The following is a 21,546-nucleotide window of genomic DNA, read 5'->3' as shown; positions in this document are numbered from 1 at the left end:
TCCAGTCCCAGGGGATTCTCCGCCCTCTTCTGGCCTCTGTGGACATTGCATGCATGTGGTGCATAGACATACATGCAGGCAAAGCACCCATATGCATAATAATAAATAATAATAAATAATAATAAATAAGGAAATAAATAAAGCATTCTAAGAATTAAAAAAAACATCGCTTACTTCTTTCCTTTGTAGATGTAGTTAGCAAGTGATTTTAGTAATCCGAGGCCTTTTTTCCTCTTGGTCAACATAGATCCTTTCAAAGAACAAGGTTATGATTTTGCTCATATTCTCTACTTTTATTGCATAGTTTTTTCATTTCATTCTTCTCATTTTAATTCTTTACCTCTTGCTTGCTTAATGTTTAGTTTGCTCTATTTTTCTAGCTTCCTCACTACAAAGCTTAATTTAATAACTTGTGGCCTTTCTGCCTCCTGGCTTCCTGTCCAAATGAGTCTGAGCACTGTGCCCAGGCTAGTATCAAACTCCTGGACTCAAGTGAGTCTTTCACCTGTGCCTTCCAAGTGTTGGTACTACAGGCAAGTGCCAACAACACAGATTCTTCCCCCTCCCTTCCTCCTCATCTTCCTCCTCCTCCCCCTTCTCTTCCCTTCCTTTTTCTTCTTTTACATGCTGGGTACTGAGCCCAGCGCCTCATGCATGGTGGGCGAGGGTCCTTTCCTCACTTGTAAATATAGGTGTTTACAATGAGAAATTTCTCTACCTTTTTGTGCTGGCTGTATCTTGTAAGTTTTGATATACCAAGCCTTCATTTTCATTCATCTGAAGTTATGCTCTAGTTTCCCTTATAATTTACTCATAGATTAATAATCAGTTTGTTAATTTTCATTTATTCATGAATTTCTGAAATTTTGTTGTCAACCTCTAACTTCGTTATATTGTGTTTGTACAGCGATTGAATTTTTTATATTATTTCTAACATCCTAAGTGTACTGTTACTTAGTTTTTAGACTAGCATATAATTTACTTACCTCAAGAGAACATTCTGTGTTCACTTGAGAAGAATATGGGTTTTGTTGGTGTAGGAAAGAATGTTCTACACATAACTGTTAAAGCTGTTCAATTTCTATTACTGGTCAAGTCCTCCATTTTCTTGTGTATTCATTCCCAAGAATAGGATATTAGTTGATTTGCCTATTTTTTCCATTTAGTTGTCTAACTTTGCCTTATGCATTTTAGTGACTTTGTTAAGTGACAATATATTTGATGTTATGTTTTTTTAGATGGGTTAAACTTTTTTACATTTTAAAGAATATTTAATTGAAAAAACTCATAATAATTATTTAGTACAATGATTTTTTTAAATTTATTTATTAAATTTAATTTTACATATCAGCCACAGATTCCCTTGTTCTCCCCCCTCCCACCCCAACCCCCGATATATTCCCACTTTTTTATTGTTTAAAATTAATTAATTTATTTATTTTTCTATCATCATCTTGATAGAGTATGTATTCTTATCTTAATAATGAGATGTTTCATTGAGGCTTGCTCAGTAGTTGAGTAAAACCGAAATTTATTATAAGCCACAGTCGTCCTAGGAACCTCCATGCTATATATATAGCCTCCATGGTTCTATGGGTTGTAGTCTGATTGTTCTTTATTTTATATCTAGAATCCACTTATGAGTGAGTACATACCATGACTGTCTTTCTGGGTTTGGGTTACCTCACTCAGGATGATTTTTTCTAGTTCCATCCATTTGCCTGCAAATCTCATGCCCTCATTGTTTTTCTCTGCTGAGTAGTACTCCATTGTGTATATGTACCACATTTTTTTCATCCATTCTTCCGTTGACGGGCATCTAGGTTGTTTTCAGGTTCTGGCTATTACAAATAGTGCTGCTATGAACATAGCTGAGCATGTATCTTTATGGTATGAATCAGCATTCCTTAGGTATATGCCCAAGAGTGGGATGGCTGGGTCTTGAGGTAGTTCGATTCCTAATTTTCTGAGAAACCGCCATACTGATTTCCACAGTGGTTGTAGTACAATGATTTTTAAACATGATACAAGAAAATACAAATTCCTGCATGTCAAAAAAATTTCAGATCAGTATCAAAAGACAAACTTGAAAAAAATATTATTTCCAATGTTTTCAAACATACATTTCTTTGGTCATTGATCCACTGAAACTGGAGTTACAGACAGATGTGAGCCACCATGTAGATGCTGGGAATCGAACCCAAGTCCTCTGGAAAAGTAGCCAGTGTTCTTTATCGCTGAGCCATCTCTCCAGTCTCCTCTCCTTCCCCCCTAAAGCTAATAGATAAAGCATACATGAAACAAAACACAAGGCTGACAACCAACAGAGAAATTGTCTATTAATAGAACCAGGAAATGTGATTGTCTTAGTTAGGGTATCTATTGCTGTGAAAAGACACCATGACCATGGCAACTCTTATAAAGAAAACATTTAATTGGGGCTGGCTTACAGTTTCAGAAGTTTAGTCCATTATCATCATGGCAGGACATGACAGCATGCAGGCAGACATGGTGCTGGAGAAGGAGCTGAGAGTGGAGAAGGAGCTACATCTTGATCCCACAAGCAACAGGAAACAAACTGTCTCACTGGATGTGGCTTAATCATATATGAGACTTCAATGCCTGCTCCTATAGTGACACACTTTCTCCAACAAAGCCACACCTGCTCCATCAAGGCCACACTTCCTAATAATGTCACTCCCTTTGCGGGCCATTTTCTTTCAAACCACCACAGTCATCATAATGCAAATTCTAACGGCTATTGGATCTATGAAAAAAGTTCAATACTTAACAATGAATAAAAGTAAAATAATTGCTATCAGGCTGATGAGAACACCAAGTATCTAAATTTCTTTAGAAGTAACTTGACAAAGTCTAGAGAAATTTTATTGCTATTTTTGATTCAGCAATTTCACTTCTCAGTATCTACTGTTAATTGGAAATAAATAAACCAGAATGCAATGAAGAAACAATATGGCATATTATCAATTGTGTGTGTGCTTGTATATGTGTGTAAAGAATATGTCCATTGGGTGGCAAATGCACAGGTTGTCCACAAAGAAATTCCAAACAAGGTGGTTTTAGTAGTTGCCTTTTGGAAGGGGGCCTGACTGGAAAAGGAAGGAGACTTTGTATCCTCTTTGTACCTTTTGAAGCTTTTCCTTCTGCAGATGCCATCTATTTTAAAAAAGAAAAAAGGAATAATGAAGTAAGCTACATCCAGGGTTTGTGTTCCACTAAATAGTTCTAATATATCAAATACAACCAAATAGTCTCATCAAATACAAGTAAGTCGTGAAACATCATAATTCATAAATAATAGCAAACAGCTATTAAAATGCTTCACATTCTATATTATCCAGAGAAACTTCCACTATTAAGCTGTCAGAGATCTGCAACAATAAAGTCTTAGTAGTAATCATTTTTGAAAATATGTATAGTTCTGTAATCATTGGTCTTAAGATACAATGAATATTATACTACCTCGACTTACAGTCCCCCTTTTTTGCCAACTGAGCTATCAATTGAAGCTTATAGTATATATTTTTAAAAGTAAGTAAAATTAGCGATTACAAATGTTGTTTCTGTTTAATATGCATCAGTGTATTTATACATACTCCGAGAGCCCTGTTTTATTATTGACCACTGCTACTAGAGAATAGTGAGTTTTAAGCCATTAATGGATTGTATTTTTGCAGATGGTTCTAACGACAGTGGCAGAGAAATCCCAGTAATAATATCAAACATAGTAGAGTGAATATCCCCAAGAGAAAGCACGTTTGGTACTTGTAGGTTGGCCTTAATTCCTGGTCCCACCATCAAAAGTGGATCATGGGCACAAGCTTCATACATACTCATTTTATAAAACTGACAGTGTTCCTCCACCATCTCCATATATATAATAATAGTTTTCCTGAGGAAGAAAACTTGTGGAGAGCCAAAATAATTTCAGCTACCATGGCATCTTTCTCAACACAGATAGTGTAACAAAAAACTCTAATGGTCTTAATTTCCTTTTCTGTAAACTTCCCAGTGAAGCTTTTTGTATAGGAAGAATAATAATCCACAGGGTGCATTTCTGACAAAGGCAAGCACTTTGGGATTTAATGACACCACAAGCTATTTTTTTCAAGCCAATAAAGAGGTTGTGTGAAATGTTGAAGGGCCAAAATTTTCTCCTGAAGACGGTGAAGGGTAAGGGTGTGGTAAATTCAACCCCATGTAAAGGGCAAATGGTTTAGTGTAGTTAATTGCATCCTGTCTTAGCCAATTGACCACTTTGTAGGTATTCTGCCAGTTCCCTTCCATCACGCCCTTTTATTTTTATTAGAGATGAGATTAACTAACCAAAGGCCTGCCTTCTGGTCTGAGCAAGACTGCAACATCTCTTGTCCGTGCTTCTGCACACTCATTAATGGAGTGATGACCTGAAGTACAGTCTAGTTTCCCAAATGTATGTATCTGACGGCCATGCTTGTCCATGATATCATCCATGTTGTACAATTCGGATGGGGATTCTGTAGAGCCCACTCCACACTGCTGGGTGTAATGGGCACCAGATAGGAGTTTGCATAGGTATTCAGAAAGGAGGTGCTGTGTACTTTCATGAAGTTGATGAAAGGGAGTTTTACTACGTGACTCCCTGGTTGAAATGTTAACATTCCATCAAAGAAGTCAGTGGCAACCAGCGCCATGTTAGGTGCCTTGGCCACTCTCATGCTCTGCTCCTGTGCCCTTGAGCAGTTGCCCTAAGCACAAAGGCTCGAAGCAACAGCATAGAAGACAGAGGTATCCAGAGGCAGTCACTGGACCTGCCTGTTCTGAACTGCTGTTCAAGGGCGAGGAGGACTAGGACCCTGAACTTTCAATTTGGTTTCCATATACTACAGTGGGGTTGAACTTTTCTCATTACAAAGTGTATCTTCTATGTTCTAGTAATTTTTTTCTTAAAATGTACCTTGTTCTGCTTTCTTTAAAAATATTTTATTTATTATGTAATAATTTTATACATGTGTGTAATATATTCTGCTCATAAACATCCCTATTTCCCTCTTTTATCTCACTCCCACTCTCTCTGGACCCCCCTTCTTCCCAGCATGGCCCTTTCCTACTTCCATGTTTTCCTAGCTTTCTTGTGGTTGCTTTTTGCATATCTTCTCCCTTTCTTTTACTTTCAATATATTTTATAATTTTGAATCTAAACTGTTTTTAAAGTAGCGTATATTGGATATGTCTTTTAATCCATTCTTGGAACCGCTGCCCGTTAGATAGCTCATTTAATACCATCTATGTCATTGTTTTGGAGATAAGCCTGAAGTCCAAGCTGTCCTACTTTAGCCTCCCAAGTGCTGGGATTCTAGGCATGTGCCACCACACCCAGCTTCAATATCATTACTGGTATACTTGCATTTTATGCCCATCTGTTTCTTGTTTTCTATATGTATCATGTCTGTTTCCTTGGTTCCTGTATTATTCCTTTACTGATATTTTTATATTAAGTAGATTTTAAATGCAAATTTTTAATTTTTAAAATTTATTTATACTTTTATTTTCTTTGTGCTACTATAGGCTTAACATATATCAACTTTCAGATGTCTATTAAATTGTTTACAGTGAAATATAGATGATAGTCCTCTATTGAACAATATCTCCTATGACTATGGATACAAAAATGTTATACTAACAATTATCTTTTTGTACAGTATGAAAAGGTTACATACTGCATGGTTCTAATTATATAACATTGTTGAAAAGGTAAAACTGGGTACTATAAAAATGTCAGTGGTTGCCAAGTGTTAGTAAAAAAGAATGAATGAACCATAGAATACAGAGGATTTGGAGAACTATGAAACTATTGTGAATGATGCTGTAATAATTGACATGTGTCATTATACATTTGCCACACAGAGTAAATCCTAATGTAAACTATGGGCTTTGGGTGATAGCTATGTGGGCTCATCAGTTGGACTAAGTGCACTGCTCTGATGGAGGATATTGATAATGGGAGAAGATACGGAAGGAAGCAGGGAGTGTTTAAGAGTTATATTTATGCTCCATTTTGTTGTGACCCAAAACTGCTCTAAATAACGCCAGTTAAAATGTATTGTTATCAGGCCTGGAGGTGCAGCTCAGTAGCACAACTTTGGCATGGTATGTGTGTGACCCTGAGTTTCATCCCCAGACTGTAAAGAAGATTGTTATGTGTGTTTCTTTCACATTTTTAAATGGACGAATGCCTGAGAAGTTACTGTAGCTACAGTGCTTTACGGTTCTTTTCTTTTATTTTGACACAGAGTCTGTCTTTGTAGCCCTAGATGCCTGGAACTTGCTATTTAGACCAGGTTGGCCTTGAAATCATAGAGATCTGCCTGTCTCTACCTTCCAAGTGCTGAGAGATTAAAGGCCTGCATCATCATGCCTGGCCAGGTTCTTTTATTTTTCATAGATGTTGGTAGTTCAGTTTGAACCTAGCTATGTATACTGAGATGTCTCCATCTGAATTCAATGCGCTTTCTAAGTCTGTCTTTCTCCATTATACTCTCCTTATGTAGAATCAAGTTAGGAAGTATTGACTTCCCAAATGATCTTAGTTCCAATCCCAACAAATGAGCAGTAAGACTGAGTAAGCAGGCTAATATTGACAGTTGTCTTCGCTTTCTTCCTTTTCCCAACCTGTAAAGGTCCCTTGGCTGCCATATTTGAAGGCTCCTTCAGATCCTGATCTTGCTAAAGAGTGAGCTTCTCCCCTTGACCCCCAAACTTACAAAAGCTGGAAGGTGAGTGCCCCTCTCCCACCCCTTGCTAGAAGTCAACAAGCACCTGCCTCCTACTCATCTCCCAGGATGAAGTGTGGAAGAAGTTTTGACATCACACTTGGAAAGTTTCCTGAAGCGGGATCAAAGGGATTAGACCAAGAAAGAAGACAAGCTAATGATTAAAGTGAGAGTTGGGGATACTGTTTCTTTGCTACTATTCCTAGCAGTACTGTACTAGCATGTGATTGGCCCAATTTAACACTTGAATTTCTATCTGTGAAAACAGGGAAAACAATCTGTCTGGGCTCACAAATTACTTGGGGGAAAGTGTTTCTGTTGATACCATAAGGGTGACTGACCAAAGAAGTCTGGGAATTTTTATAAATAAAATAACCATGATTCTGCTTGTAAACACCATGCCATTCCACAGCATCATTTCTTTTTTTAGCCAGATTTTTTAAGGAACGGATTGTTTTTTGTTTTTTTAATCATTGAATAGATACGGGCTTGGATGGGAATGGGAGGAGCAGAAGTTATAAGGATTTATAAGGTATACTTCTTGCCTTCAAAGCTCTAATACTCTTAGTTGAGAGATAAAGCGTTCAATGGGGAGCATGGGTGGTAACAGACTAGTGAATATCCTAACAATTCATAGGGTATGGTCCTTTCTATCAGGAGGGAGGCTGAGTTTTTATGAGAGGAAGTTGGTTTTTTTTTTTTTTTGAGAGGAAGTTTTGTGTGGCTAATAAACTGTGAAAAATGAGGACACTAGCCAGACATGGTAGCATGTGCCTATAAAGCACATGAGAGGCTAAGGAAGAATGATTATGACTTCAAGGCCAGCTTGGGCTACATAAAATCCAATTTAAAAAAAAAAAATGAGAGTACTGTATATGTTCCTTAAGAATGAAAGACAAAATATTTGATGTCATTTTCTCTTGGCTAGGCCCCTGGTGGAGCGCTGGGAGTCTAATTATCGAGAAAGAGGAGGGTTTATATGAGCGAGAATGGTTGAAATCAAGGTTGGATAAAGCACAGGAACAAATAGCCAAACGAATGGAAACACATGAACTATGAGCCAAAGGTTGAGGGGCCCCCAACTGGATCAGGCCCTCTGAATAGGTGAGACAGTTGATTGGCTTGATCTGTTTTGGAGGCAACTAGGCAGTGGTACCAGGTCCTGGGCTCGCTGCATGAGTTAGCTGTTTGAAACCTGGGACTTATGCAGGGACGCTTGGCTCAATCTTGGAGGAGGGGACTGGACCTGCCTGGACTGAGTCTATCAGTTCAATCTCAGTCCTCGGGGGAGGCCTTGCTCTGGAAGTGGTGGGAAAGGGGGGTGTGCTGGGGGGAAGGGGAGGGGGGCAGGAAGGGGGAGAACAAGGAAATCTGTGGCTGTTATGTAGAACTGAATAGTATTGTAAAATAAAATAAATAAAATAAAAAAAATTAAAAAAAACACAAGAAGCTGAGGGGAAAAAGCCTCTCAGGTACTTTGCATACTAATATGTAACTTCGAATAAAACAAAAATGTTAATTTTTCCCTGCATAAAAAAAAATAAAGAATGGCTTTATCCCTTTGATATGTTGTTGCTTTCTTTTAACAAATCGCTCTACTAAGCCAGGTGTGGTAACACAGGCCTGAAATCCCAGCACTTGGAAGAGACCAGCCTGAGCTACACAGTGAGATCCTGTCAAAGGAAGTAATGGCAGAAGGGAGAAAGAGAAGGAAAGAAAGACAGACAGACAAATAGAGAAAGAATGGCTCCTCCAAAGCCTGCTTGGATCTGTCCTTTAAAGATATTAGCAGATTCTAGAAGCCTATTTCCTTGACCTTCATTCCTATCACCAGTGTTGCTGCCTGTGTTAGAAAGAAATCGGACTCCACTCCTTGGACAGCATGCTCCATCTCAGCTGCCCTACAAGTTTAGACTGACCTTTCATCTAGTTAAGGGCCAGGAGTGAAGTTTGACTCCATCAAGGAAAAGTGGTGAGAGATGTGCCCCTATATGGATGTGACCTTAGGCATGGTGAGGGAGTACATATCTAATTAGGAAAATAGGGGCAGTCTTCTAGTCTAAATGTTCTGTTTTCCTGATGAACAGTAGTTCCATGTGATTTCTTTATTTGTCCCCCAAACAAAAGAGCCAATATCATGGGAGTGGTGATTACGTCTTTTCCATTCTCTACATCTAGTAGCACTATCTGATACATTGTGTTATATTAATCATTTAGTTTATGGATGGATGGGTTCATTACTTAACAAATTAATTAAACTAGACTTCCAGCCTGACAGGGCATAGATGAAAAGTAGCAAATAAGTGAAGAAAGACGGTGAAAATAAACTGAGGTCTTTGTTGGGAGTCAGGGAATGACTACAAGAACAGAATGAGAAATGCAGACTAACAGAACCTTGTAGTAATTGTACTGAGAAAGTGAGGGTGGGGATAAAAACCAGCAACTGTTGAGCATCCTCTGGATGCCTAGTATTTTAACGTGTATGAATCATTTCATCTTCACAATTCCAGAGATGATTGCTATTATGATACACACTTAAGAGATGAGGAAGAATTGAGACTCAAGAGATTAACGAACTTGCTCATGCTGAGTCTCATATGAACATCTTCCACTTGTTTTGTGTGCTTCTGAACTTCCTCTGAGAAGGCATACTGGTTGACATTGTTCCAGTCCACCTTGTCTATGCAATAGCTTTAAAAGATAAGCCTTTTACTGGAACAAGTAAAAGTCAGGTGTGGTTACTGGGCCCTCACGAAAGATTTCTATTTATTAAGCTCAGTGCTGCTTTCCTGTAACACAACATTCAGTGTGTGTTCAGGCCAGACAGTGGTGGTGCACACCTTTAATCCCAGCACTCAGGAGGCAGAGGTAGGCAGATCTCTGTGAGTTCAAGGTCATCCTGGTCTGCAGAGTGAGTTCCAGAACAGCCAACTACACAGAGAAACCCTGTCTCGAAAAACAACAAAAAACAAGTACAAAAAAAAATCCAGTGTGTTCAGGTATTTGCTCTTTGAGTAACTGAGATAGGACTTGGGGGAAGAGATATTAATCTAAGAAAATATTTATTTTCTAGCCAGTGCTGTTGCTGTGAGAAAGAGTCCCTTATCTCTCAGGATATTAAGTCAGGAGTTTCCTGTCTTCTGCCAGCATCTAGGAAAATGTGACAAATTACCTTGTTACCATGCGAGTCATATTAAAAAAAAAAAAAACTCAATATCTTCACAGCTCTTCTCTATTGCAGATGAAATGTATAAGAATCACACCCAGCAGGCTTCTTCAGGCTGAGGAGCTGGTGAGTTGGAATCGAAGCCTCTTAAAATGGCAGATGATTTGGACTTCGAGACAGGAGATGCAGGGTCCTCAGCCACCTTCCCAATGCAGTGCTCAGCATTACGTAAGAATGGTTTTGTGGTGCTCAAAGGCCGGCCATGTAAGATCGTCGAGATGTCTACTTCGAAGACTGGCAAGCATGGTCCACCTGGTTGGTATTGACACTTTTACTGGGAAGAAATACGAAGATATCTGTCCGTCAACTCATTATATGGATGTCCCCAACATTAAAAGGAATGATTTCCAGCTGATTGACATCCAGAATGGGTACCTATCCCTGCTCCAGGACAGTGGGGAGGTACGAGAGGACCTTCGTCTGCCGGAGGGAGACCTTGGCAAGGAGACTGAGCAGAAGTATGACTGTGGAGAAGAGATCCTGATCACGGTGCTGTCTGCCATGACAGAGGAGGAGGCAGCTGTTGCAGTCAAGGCCATGGCAAAATAACTGTCTGTCAAGGTGGCGGTGGTGGCAGCAGCGATCCTTGAGCCTACAGAGGCCCCGCCCCCAGCTGGGTTCCACTCTGGCTGGGCCCTTGGCTGGACTCCTATACAATTTATTTGACGTTTTATGTTGGCTTTCCTCACCCCTTCAAACTGTCGGGGAGACCCTGCCCTTCACCTAGCTCCCTTGGCCAGGAATGAGGGAGCCATGGCCTTGGTGAAGCTACTACCCTGCCTCTTCCCTCACAGTCCTGGTAGGGGAAAGGGAACTGGGTATTGCTTGTGGTTTAGGTCCCCCGCCTCTCCTTTTTTTCTTTTTAATTCAATTTGGAATCAGAAAGCTGTGGATTCTGGCAAATGGTCTTGTGCCCTTTCTCCCGCTCTCCTTATCTGGTCCCCTGTTCTCCATAGTCCTTCACCCCCAAGCACCACTTGAACAGACTGGGGACCAGCCCCCTACCCTGCCTCTGTCTCTTCCCCAAGCCCCTTTAGCGGTGGTGAGAAGGGCAGGGGGGAAGCAGACACCATCCCTCCTCAGGCATCTGGGAGGGCCTTGCCCCCATGGGCTTCACCCTTTCCTGTGGCTCTCTCCCTGACACATTTGTTAAAAATCAAAACTGAATAAAACTACAAGTTTAATATGAAAAAAAAAAGAATCACACCCAGAGCCCTTTAGCGCTGGAATTCACATACTTTGCCCAGGGTGGTGTTGCTTCGGGAGTTATTGGCATTGCATTTGATGGCATTCTACCCTGAGCTTTCCCTCGTACCTATGGGCCACTAGACCTGACCTCAGTTTTCAAGTTTGCGGAATGGATGGTCCATTGAAAACAAACAGAGCAAGTTTAAATGATCTGATTGGTTCTCCTCCTATCTCCTAGGTTAGTGTGAATATTTTTCCTGTTTTCTTAGCCATGCCATTTTTCCAGGACTATGGTTCTCATAAGAGTCAGGATTTCACCAGGTAAAGTTATATGAATGGAAAGAATCCCCAGAGGAGAAAACTGAAATACCTTAGACACTTCATAAATAAAGAGCTAGTTTTAGCTGTTTGAGGAATTCTGGCTAAACCCTACATCGAAAACAGTAGGCTTTGTTCATCTGTCCTGGGCCACCTGAGTGGTAGGATCTCAAGATTGCATTTCCCCACTGATTTCTAACCCTTAGATTAGTCGGGTAAAGGAGTTCCAGTAGCTATTTCTAATCTCAGGTGCCCCGAGCAGACCTATTGTTCATTTAGGTCTTTTCCGCTCATTGTTTACAGACTCTTTTTATGTCCAGTGACGTTGAGGTGGCAGACAGTCTATTCTCTTTGTTCACTAGAGCTGGAAAAACAGCTGCCATCCTGGGGCTGGAGAGAGGAAACAGGAGGCCGTGGAGAAATGAGGCCATTTTCATTTATCATGTTCCCAAAGGACTGTTCCACCAGAAGGCCTGATGATTTGTTTAGGATTTTCATCAAAATGATTGCATGCCACCCTCACAACAGCCTCTGAGGACACCGAGGCCTGAAGAGATTCAGTGACTGGGCCAACATTACAGTGCGGTGACAGCAGCCCTGTGCTAGGATTCCTTTCCCTACCCTGGATGGTGGCAAGTTCCGAGGAGGTAGAGGATAAGAGCCTCAGGACAAAGACACTGATTCTGACAGATGATGGCCATGCTTTCCAGAAGTCAGAAGTGCAGGGACAAAGAGCAAGATAAATAAATCACTTCTATGCTGTGCCATGATTCCTTCTAGAAAGATGGGGTAGAAGGAACATTTAGGTAGTTAAAGGACTGGAGTACTGCAAAAATGTGGGGATTAGAGAATTTCCCCTGACCTTCACAATTCTCTCCTTGAGCTCCTCCATCAGCTAATACACTGCACCCAAAGAGGACAACTGAGTCATTGGGGACATGGATTCTCCACACTGGGCTCTAGAGTTTGAAGCCAGAGATGTGGGAAAAAGACGTTCTGAAAGGGAATAAGGATTCCTCTACCTTAAACTAAGCATGAAAGGTAGACCCTTGGGTTATAAGTATCTACACAAGTGGTTCTCAACCTTCCTAATGCTGCGACCCTTTAACACAGTTCCTCATTTTGTAGTGATCTCCAACCATAAAATTATTTTGTTGCTACATCATAACTGTATTTTTGCTACTGTTATGAATAATGTAAATATCTGTTATGCAGGATATCTAATATGCAACCCCTATGAAAGGGTCGATTGACCCCTCCAAAGGGTTGTGACCCACAGGTTAAGAACAGCTGATCTGCACAGTGTGAGGGTCTTGAGCAAGTTGACTCCAGGTTCATTTTCTTAATTTGTGTGCCTGCTTGAAGATGCAAGAGAAAGTAAAATAGCTTATTTCTGGCCTGCCAACTCCTCTGGTGGGCAGCAACATGCCATAGCAATACCTTTTGTTCATGGTCTGAGAATTAAGAATTCTGTAAGGGCAGGGCATTTAGCTCTATGGTAGAGTGCTTACCTAGCAAACACAATTCCCCAGGTTTGGTTCCCAATACATACATACACACACACACACACACACACACACACACACACACACACACACACAGAAGGAGAGAGAGAGAGAGAGAGAGAGAGAGAGAGAGAGAGAGAGAGAGAGAGAGAGAGAGAGAGAGACCAGCACAAAAGTACAAAAACAACAGGGAACTAGGAATTCTTTAAGGACTGGAATTTCATCAAGGGTGCATTAATTTAATACTTCCATCATAGGTAACAGAGGTTCTCTTAGGATACCACAAGAAAAAATGGTTATGGGGAGCTTGCACATATCTTAGGAAGCCACCAGAGATCCCAAACTATCTCTAGGCAGCATTATGCTGTTTTCCACATAGGTGGGTGCCAGGCAAGTACTCTACCAACTGAGATATACTCCCAGCCCCTCTTTTCCCATATGCAATTTTTGTGCTTCCCTCTTATTTTTTTGTTCTCACTACTGACTAGAAAACTCACAGTAGATAGAAATAATTCCACAGGATATTACTCTTGTTCTCTCAGCTTGCTGCTATCTGTCCAATTGGGTAGGATCTTCTGTGTACCTTTATCTGTTATCAAATTGTGTGGCTCATTCATGACATAGCCAAATTCTATAGCCAAATATATGTGTGTGTATATTTCCTGTATGTATCCATAAGAGAAAGCATATATGCAAATGTTGTCATGTTAACAATTTATAGATGAAGAACACACTGGTGTTTATCACCATTTGCTTTTGGTTTTCTTTGTTGTTGTTGTTTTTCTGTTGTTATTTTGTTGTTGTTTCCCAAGAAAAGGTTTCTCCGTGTAACAGCCCTGGCTGTCCTGGAACTCACTCTTCCTATCTCTAGGAAGTTCCTCCCCCACTCCACTGCCATTTTATGTTCTATCCCTAGAGACTAACTAAGATCATATAGACCTGCCTTCATGAAGCATTTTTTGATTGCATGTCTCCTTAACTCCAATACTCTTCAGTTAAGAGAGGTGAAGGATACTAGGAGTATATAAAGTGGAATATAGGTATCTATTGGGATATGAGAAGGTGCATATTAAATGAAGGGAAGAGTTAACATTTAGCCCCAAATTTTTAGTTGGAAAAATATTACAAACTGATAATAACCTTGATAAATACCAACATACCCTTCACATGTAAATTGATAACATCTGATATGTGCATATATGCATTCTCTTATAAAAATATATAGATAATACACACATGCATGTATTTGGCTGCTGCATTAGAAATGAAATTACAATCATACCACTCACAATTAAATACTCCTATTATCTTCTAAGAATAAGAGGATTCTCTCCTCTCTCATATCCAAATATGATAACTATTTTAATAGAATAGAATAACATCAAATCAATGTTCTAAAATTGCCTCCAACATATCCTAGTGGTTTGTGTTAACAGGATTCAGTCAAGAACTACGGGTTTCGTTTTGTTGTCTTTTTAAGACTTCTTTTATCTGGGTTCTCAAAGAGTACTTCTGGTTTTTTCACCTTTTATTAATATTATACTTTTGGAGAGCCCAGAAAAAGGTGTCTCATAAACCATCTGAATTTTTCTGATGTTTTCCTCATGACCACATTCAGATTGAATATTTGGAGCAAGTATGCCACAGAATTAATATTATTTGATATCCTGCTTCTGCTGGTTAATTTTATGTCAACTTGAGGCTAGAGTCATCTGAAAGGAGGGAGCCTCAATTAAGTAAATGCCTCCATAAGATTGGGTGGAGAACATTTTTTCTTAATTAGTGATTGATGGGGCAGCACCCAACCAGTTGTGAGTGGTGCCATGCCTGGGTTAGTGGCCCTGGGTTCTATAATAAAGCAGGTTGAGCAAGCCATGGGGAGCAAACCAGTAAGCAGCACCCCTCCATGGCCTCTGCATCAGCTCCTGCCTCCAGGTTCCTGCCCTGTTTGAGTTCCTGTCCTGACTTCCTTTGATGATGAACAGCAATGTGGAAGTGTAAGCCAAATAAACCCTTTCCTCCCCAACTAGCTTTTGGTCATGGTGTTTCATGTCAGCAATAGTAATCCTAACTAGGACATAACTACATCAGTTAGAGATTCATATGTTATTAACAATGACCCTATTATTAGCTGCAGTAAATTTGATGATTCAGCTAAGATGTATGTTTTCTGAAATTCTTCATAGTAATGTTGCATTTTTTCTTTGAAAATAATAAGTAATCTTTGAGGTAATACTTAGAGACTAAAGTGACTATCAGGTTTGCCCTGAAAAAAATTCACCAGTAGTTTTAGAATCTATAGATTCAATGGCTGTATTGATAAAAACAGAAAAGAACCCTAAGAAATCACATGTTCTTTGAGGTAGTTACCAACTGCAGCCACACAAGGTATGAGATTATGGCACCCACTATTCGTTGCAGCACTTGAGAGGCAGAGGCAGGCAGATCTCCATGAGTTGTAGGCCAGCCTGGTCTATGAAGAGAGTTCCAGGCCAGCCAGAGCTACATAAGACTTCACTAAAAGATATAATAGTGAACCAAGCCAGGCACTTTATTTAAATTAAATCATTTACCTTTATACCTAGGTTGCACACCTAGGAAAACTGAAAGTCAGAGAGGTGAAGGTCATAGAGTTATCACAAGCAGAAATGAGGCTGGTGAGATGGCACAATGTGTAAGAGTGTTCGCTCTGCAAGCATGAGAACCTAAGTTCAAATCCCCAGCACCCACTTGAAAATCTTGGCATGGCTGCAACTCCAGCATTGAAGAGCAAAGACAGGTGGATCTCAAGATCCAGGCAGCCTAGCTAAACCACCAACTCAGTGAGAAGCCCTGCCTCAAGGCAATAGGCACACGACAATAGAGGAGGTCTCTATGTCCTTGTGCATGGGCATGTACACTCACATTCTTGGGTGAATATAATACCTCTCTCTCTTTCTCTCTCACCCTCTCCCTCTCCCCCCCTCTCTCACACAGACACAAAGAGAGAGAGAGAGAGAGAGAGAGAGAGAGAGAGAGAGAGAGAGAGAGAGAGAGAGAGAGGCGGAAGGGGAGAGAGAACAGAGGGGGGAATAGAGTAAGAGGGAGATAGAAGAAACTGTTCGGGCATAGTGGCACTTGCCAATAATCTTAGCACTCAAGAGATAGAGGCAGGAGGATCATGAGTTGCAGGTTAGCCTCAGCTACCTAGCAAGCCCCTCTCCAAAAGGATAAAAATTGTAGCTAAGAGGTAGAGCACTTTATAGCATACATAATGCCCTGGATTTGATACTAGTACTGCAAAAAATAAAAGTGGATACTAGATTAAAACCCAGTTTCAATTCTAGGATCCATGTTTACGTAGTACAGTATACTTTTTAATAAATAATTCCACCTGACTTGAGAAAACTATTGGCAGTTTCTTTTAAAGAGTTCCAGATTTGCAACATTCCTGAGAGTGAGAAAGCAGGGACACTGAGCTTTTGGTGGGAGGGGGGGCTTGGCAGATGATGCCATTGAGAAATCAATTGGCATTCCCGTGGTCTTACAGCAAATGAATAAATGAACACCGATGCTGATGGGGAGACCTTTAGATCTCGCTCAGGAGTTTGACTTTGATTTAAGAGGCTGCTGAGAGCCCCCCTTTGATTTCTGACGATGGCTTGCTGAATCTAGAATGAGTTCATATTGGATGGATGGCACTGCCCTCGATGTGATAAAAATGCAGCTGTTTGATCATAAACAGGCTTGCAGGATTTCATTGGAAAGCCCAGTGTTATCTAACCACCCCTTCTATGTTTGCCATGTCTGATTGGCTCTCCTTAGGCTCACAGCTTTCTCTCCTGCCTGTTGCAGGGGAAATTCTCCTCTTAAGATATAACTACTTCAAGGTGATCTCTCACACTCACTGTCCATCCTCTGTGCAATGTGTGCAAAATGGGTGCAGTCCATGGTTTCCCTCTTTGTGTACCAATTTTTCTTGAGAATGCAAAGAAAAGGAGGCAGTAAAACACACAACTCATATACGTGCATATACACATGCATACATATGTACACACAAAAACACTAAATACGTATACACCAACACACACATAAACACAAATACATACAAACTCACACACATATATACACAAATGAGCAACAGCACATCCATACACACAAATATGTAGCAACACACGCACATAAACACACAAATGCACACAAAGACACATATAACCAATGCATGCACACACCCAAATGTATGCAAACACAAACACACATGCACACACAAATATACAGCAACACACAAACATACAGAGGCACACACAAATACATAAATGTATACCAACATACACATATACACACACACCAACAATCCAAAGACTGTTTTCTGCTCAAAAGGGTCATTTGTAATGTAGGGCTTCCTTGAACATTCAATTTGAGGGCACCCATTTCTTAGGGATAGAGGTGTCAGGAAAGCATGTCTGCACCTGTTGCGAAGTTCTCACTTACTGCTGGACACAGACACAGACACACACATATAGAATATCATCCCAATTTTAGCATATGTACTCTTGAATAAAGTGCATGTGCATATAAAGTAGCATCCAAGTTTAGCATATGTCCTAATAAAGCAGCCAGCATTAGATATAGACACAGAACATTTCAAGCTTAGGTGAGGTCATGCAACAAAGCTCTCCTTCCTACTCCTCAGTCCTGACAGTGAGTGCTTAGGACACCTCTGTCCTATGACACTAGCGTTTGAGCAGCTCCGATAACAAGTTGCTTACTAACCTGCAGAGGGAACTGATCTCTCCGACTAGATTTGTTTAACAAAAATCTTCCAAAAATAAAATCTGTTACCCCTGTAGCTTTTGCCTTTAGAGGCAACTGCTTTCCTTTGGAGTCACTCAGAACAAGGGATGTGCTTTCCCACATAGAAACTTAAACTTCTGGCATCGTTTCCCAGCAGGGACTCTGAAATGATTTCTTCCCTGTGTGTTTCTGAAGCCCATTTTCACAGTCAGTGCGACCCCACCTATATTGCGCCACTCCACCTTACTCATCAAGCAAGCAAAAGTTGCCGGAAGGCTGGACCACTATGGGTCCACTGCAGCGCCATCATTCTGCTTGCCAAAATCCATTTGAGGCAGCAGGTAAGTACGCAGTTACGGAGGCACATTGGGTTTCTGAGAGGTACCAGCCTAGCTAAGGCAGAAATAGGCTCTAACTTAATAATCTGCTCATCACACACAGTAAGAGACACCCTGACTTATTCAAAGGCACCGTGGGTGGTGCAGAGGATGAATAAGCATGATTCACTGCCACTCTGGCACCCGGGGCACGAAGAATAATAAAACCCAAAGAATTGTAGCCGCCTGAGTAGTAAATTAAGAGATCCAGGGCTCAGCTAGACTCTAGACATCAATGTTACCATGGCAATAAAGGGCCCCAGCGTTCAGCAGCTATTACAGAGCAGGCATCTAATAGGCTAGTCTATGTCACAGCCAAAGCCCAAGGGGCTAGCAAAGAAGACCAATTAGCATATCCATTCATTATGGGCCTCTGCACACTTCTTTTCTTAATTCCAATTAGTTGTTTGTTTGAACCAGCATCTCTCGTCTGTATTATACTCATTAGTGCCTTTTAGCCAGTAGAAATAGGATTGAATTTCCACAAGGACTTCACAATTTCCCAAGCCTTCATTTTTTCCCCTGGGGGTCTAGTCTTATATAGTCACAAACCCATGGCCTTCAGTCCCTCGAAATGAAAGCATCTCTTACTTTACAACTGTACTCGACAGATGGAAACTGCTTTGGAATGTGATGTGCTAAGGGATTTTCCTGGAACCCAGTGAAACAGGGATCTGGGGCCATAATCTGGACCATTTAGGTCAAGGAAACCCTCTGATCTTAGCCAGTGAGCCTGCTGGCTTTGCCTACTGGCCGTTTCTCAGAGGCTAGCTGTTCAGGAGGGGGGTGAACATTGGATACCAGAAACTAGGCTGACACCATCAAAGTCAGGCCGTAACTATTCCAGTCTGAAGTACTGCCCTTCAAGGTCTGGCCTGAGGCCTGCCTATTCTGGAAACCCTCCCTTGACCATAGCAGCCCCAAGTGAATTCTCCCTCTTCCTTTCACTTCAAGAAGGACACCCTTTGTTAGGAAGTGTTTATGGGCAGCCTCAGGCCCTAATTTGGCCTATCACTTCCTTGCTCAAGTGACTTATCCAGTGAGTCCACAGGTGACTAATGCCAAGAGAAACAAGGGATTCTAGAGCATGCTCCACAGTGCCTGGGTGACTAACACCAAGCAACTCTTAAGCTCCACTGCCCTGCCCTCATCCTACTCCTCACCCCTAGTCCGAGGATCTAGCTACTCCCTGGATAGAGAAGGCTTACAGCTGATCTTTGATGACTCTGACACACACTGCCCACTCACACACACACACACACACACCTACATGGAAATGGTCCACAAGAACAGATTAGCTTACGTCACATGGTAATGTCAAAAATTCTCTAAAATGCTCTTTCATCTCTTCCTTCTATTAGCAGCAGAAAAAACAATCTAGAAGACTGCTTCTGCCCCCAATTGTCAGTTGTCAATGGCCGTAGAATTTTACCAGAGCAGACAACCAGGAAATCTTATGGGGCCGAGGTTGGGGAGCAGCTGTTAATACTTTGTCCAAGGAATAGGCATGAAGTTTTAGAGACCTGAATAATTTGTCTTTGAATGTGTAGTCATATTCAAGGCCCTTTTTATTCCTCCTCCATTGCCTTTGCAGCCACTGTTCTACTGACCAGTTCTGGCTCTACTCTGCTGCACAGTTGAGCATGTTGTCTTTTTGTTTAATTGACAGAAATAGTTTCTTACTTATTTCTTTGAATGGGTGTGTTTGCCTACATGTATATCTGCACACCATATGCATGCTGTGCTTGTGGAGGCCAGAGATGGTGTTTGATCCCCTAGGACTAGAGTTATGGATGCTTTTGAGCTACCACGTAGTTGTTGGGAATTGAACCTGGGTCCTCTGGAAGAGCAGTCAGTGCTCTTAACTGCTGAACCATCCCTCCAACTCTGACAACTTCTCTTTTAACTAGAGCCAAGTGTGAACACATTCAGATTTTTTTTTTTTGGTTTTGACATCCTACAGGACTTGGGGTCCCTCCACCGACCCACCCAGCAGTTGGCACTACAGAAGGCAGTCTGGACTGTAGTTGAAATACATTGCAAATACACGGAGTATGTATTAAGCTAATTGGGATAAAAGATTCTGGAGACTGCAGTATTTTGTTACTTGAATTCTTGTCACTTCAAATCTTCTGTCTCCCTATTCTTGATTTTTGAAATGGAATTAAAATGATCATATTCTCTTTTGTTAAGTATTTTATTCTGTATGTGTGCTGGTGCACAAGTGAGTGTAGGTATCCATGGAGGCCAGAAGAGGGCATCACTTTATCTAGAGCTGGAGTGAAAGGTTGTTGTGAGCCACCTGACATGGATTCTGGGAATTGAACTCAGGTCCTCTGCAGGAGCAGAAAGTGCTCTTACTGCTGGGCCATCCCTCCAGCCTCCAGGAAGATAGGGCCAGTTAATGGATCCTGTGTTTAGTTTTGAGGCTTCCATGGGCCTTAGATGTATCATATTCAACACTAGGGATAACACTAAATACTGGTGTGGAGAAAGTATAAGAAACAGAACTAGATATGTGTTCAGTGATGATCATTCCTGAAATATACCTTAATTTTATTAAAATTCAAAGAGAGAAGTGGGTTTCTCTTTTTCATAAGTGGCTTCTCTTTAAAAACATGGGGGCCAGGGTGTCTTGGAAAAGTCCTGATGAGTGACATTAAAAGAAATGAAGTTTTTAAAGTTAACCACAACTAAAGCTATTGTCACCAGAACAGCATAGACACAGAATTATGATTAAATATACCTAAGTGGTTGTGCTGTTTGCCTTAGTCTCTGCAATATTCTCAGCCACCTGGGTGAAATGGAGGTAGGGAGCAACTTTTTAAAAAAAGGATCACAAACTTCACCCAGACCCCAGAGTGGTGGACCAAACAGACCCAAAGTGCTCTACAATGTTCTTAGCAGTTTCTATTCATTTTCTTTTGCTGGGTCCCATTTTGGCTTCAAGAGTTATATATGTCTGGGAAACTGACACTGCAAAGTTCTGCCTTGTTCCCTGCCCTGATGCTAAGGGATAAATATAGATCTCAACCACTACAGAAATTTGGCCGGGATTCCAAGGGTGTGTGTATGAGGGGCAGTGACTGATGGGGCCACTGTGACATGTGGCCTAGAAAAATGCTTCTTTATATCCAAGACCCTCTTTGGAATAGGGAGGGTTAAGGCAGGAGCGTTGCACCTAAAATTAAAAGGCATAATACACATTTTTAGGAGTTCATGAACTGGTCCGGTAAGGAATATTTTATAGGTGGCTTAGAGCGTGGGGAGAAGTGGGTAGGGAGAGCAAAGGGAATCTTCCCTGACACCCTAGATCCTTTTGCATGAGATCAGCCTTACGAAAAAAGCAAGTTATTCTTGGACATCTCCCCTCACTCTAACTCCCA

The 21,546-nt window shown here is 41.0% G+C and overlaps 2 pseudogenes across 1 annotated transcript; one reads left to right on the top strand and one right to left on the bottom strand.

Annotated features, from left to right (window-relative positions):
- Positions 1-3,651: 3,651 nt before the first annotated feature.
- LOC102905796 (arylsulfatase K pseudogene) lies at positions 3,652-6,696 on the bottom strand (annotated as a pseudogene).
- A 3,327-nt stretch (positions 6,697-10,023) lies between these two features.
- On the top strand, positions 10,024-12,269 carry LOC102925900 (eukaryotic translation initiation factor 5A-1-like; annotated as a pseudogene). Its single transcript, XR_013048052.1, has 2 exons — positions 10,024-11,425; positions 11,868-12,269. The product of XR_013048052.1 is annotated as a eukaryotic translation initiation factor 5A-1-like (transcript).
- The last annotated feature ends 9,277 nt before the right edge of the window (positions 12,270-21,546 follow it).

This window comes from Peromyscus maniculatus, chromosome X (assembly GCF_049852395.1).
Source record: "Peromyscus maniculatus bairdii isolate BWxNUB_F1_BW_parent chromosome X, HU_Pman_BW_mat_3.1, whole genome shotgun sequence".
Classification (NCBI taxonomy): domain Eukaryota; kingdom Metazoa; phylum Chordata; class Mammalia; order Rodentia; family Cricetidae; genus Peromyscus; species Peromyscus maniculatus.
The sequence above is the reverse complement of the archived record's forward strand: the minus strand, read 5'-3'. Positions and strand labels throughout refer to the sequence as shown.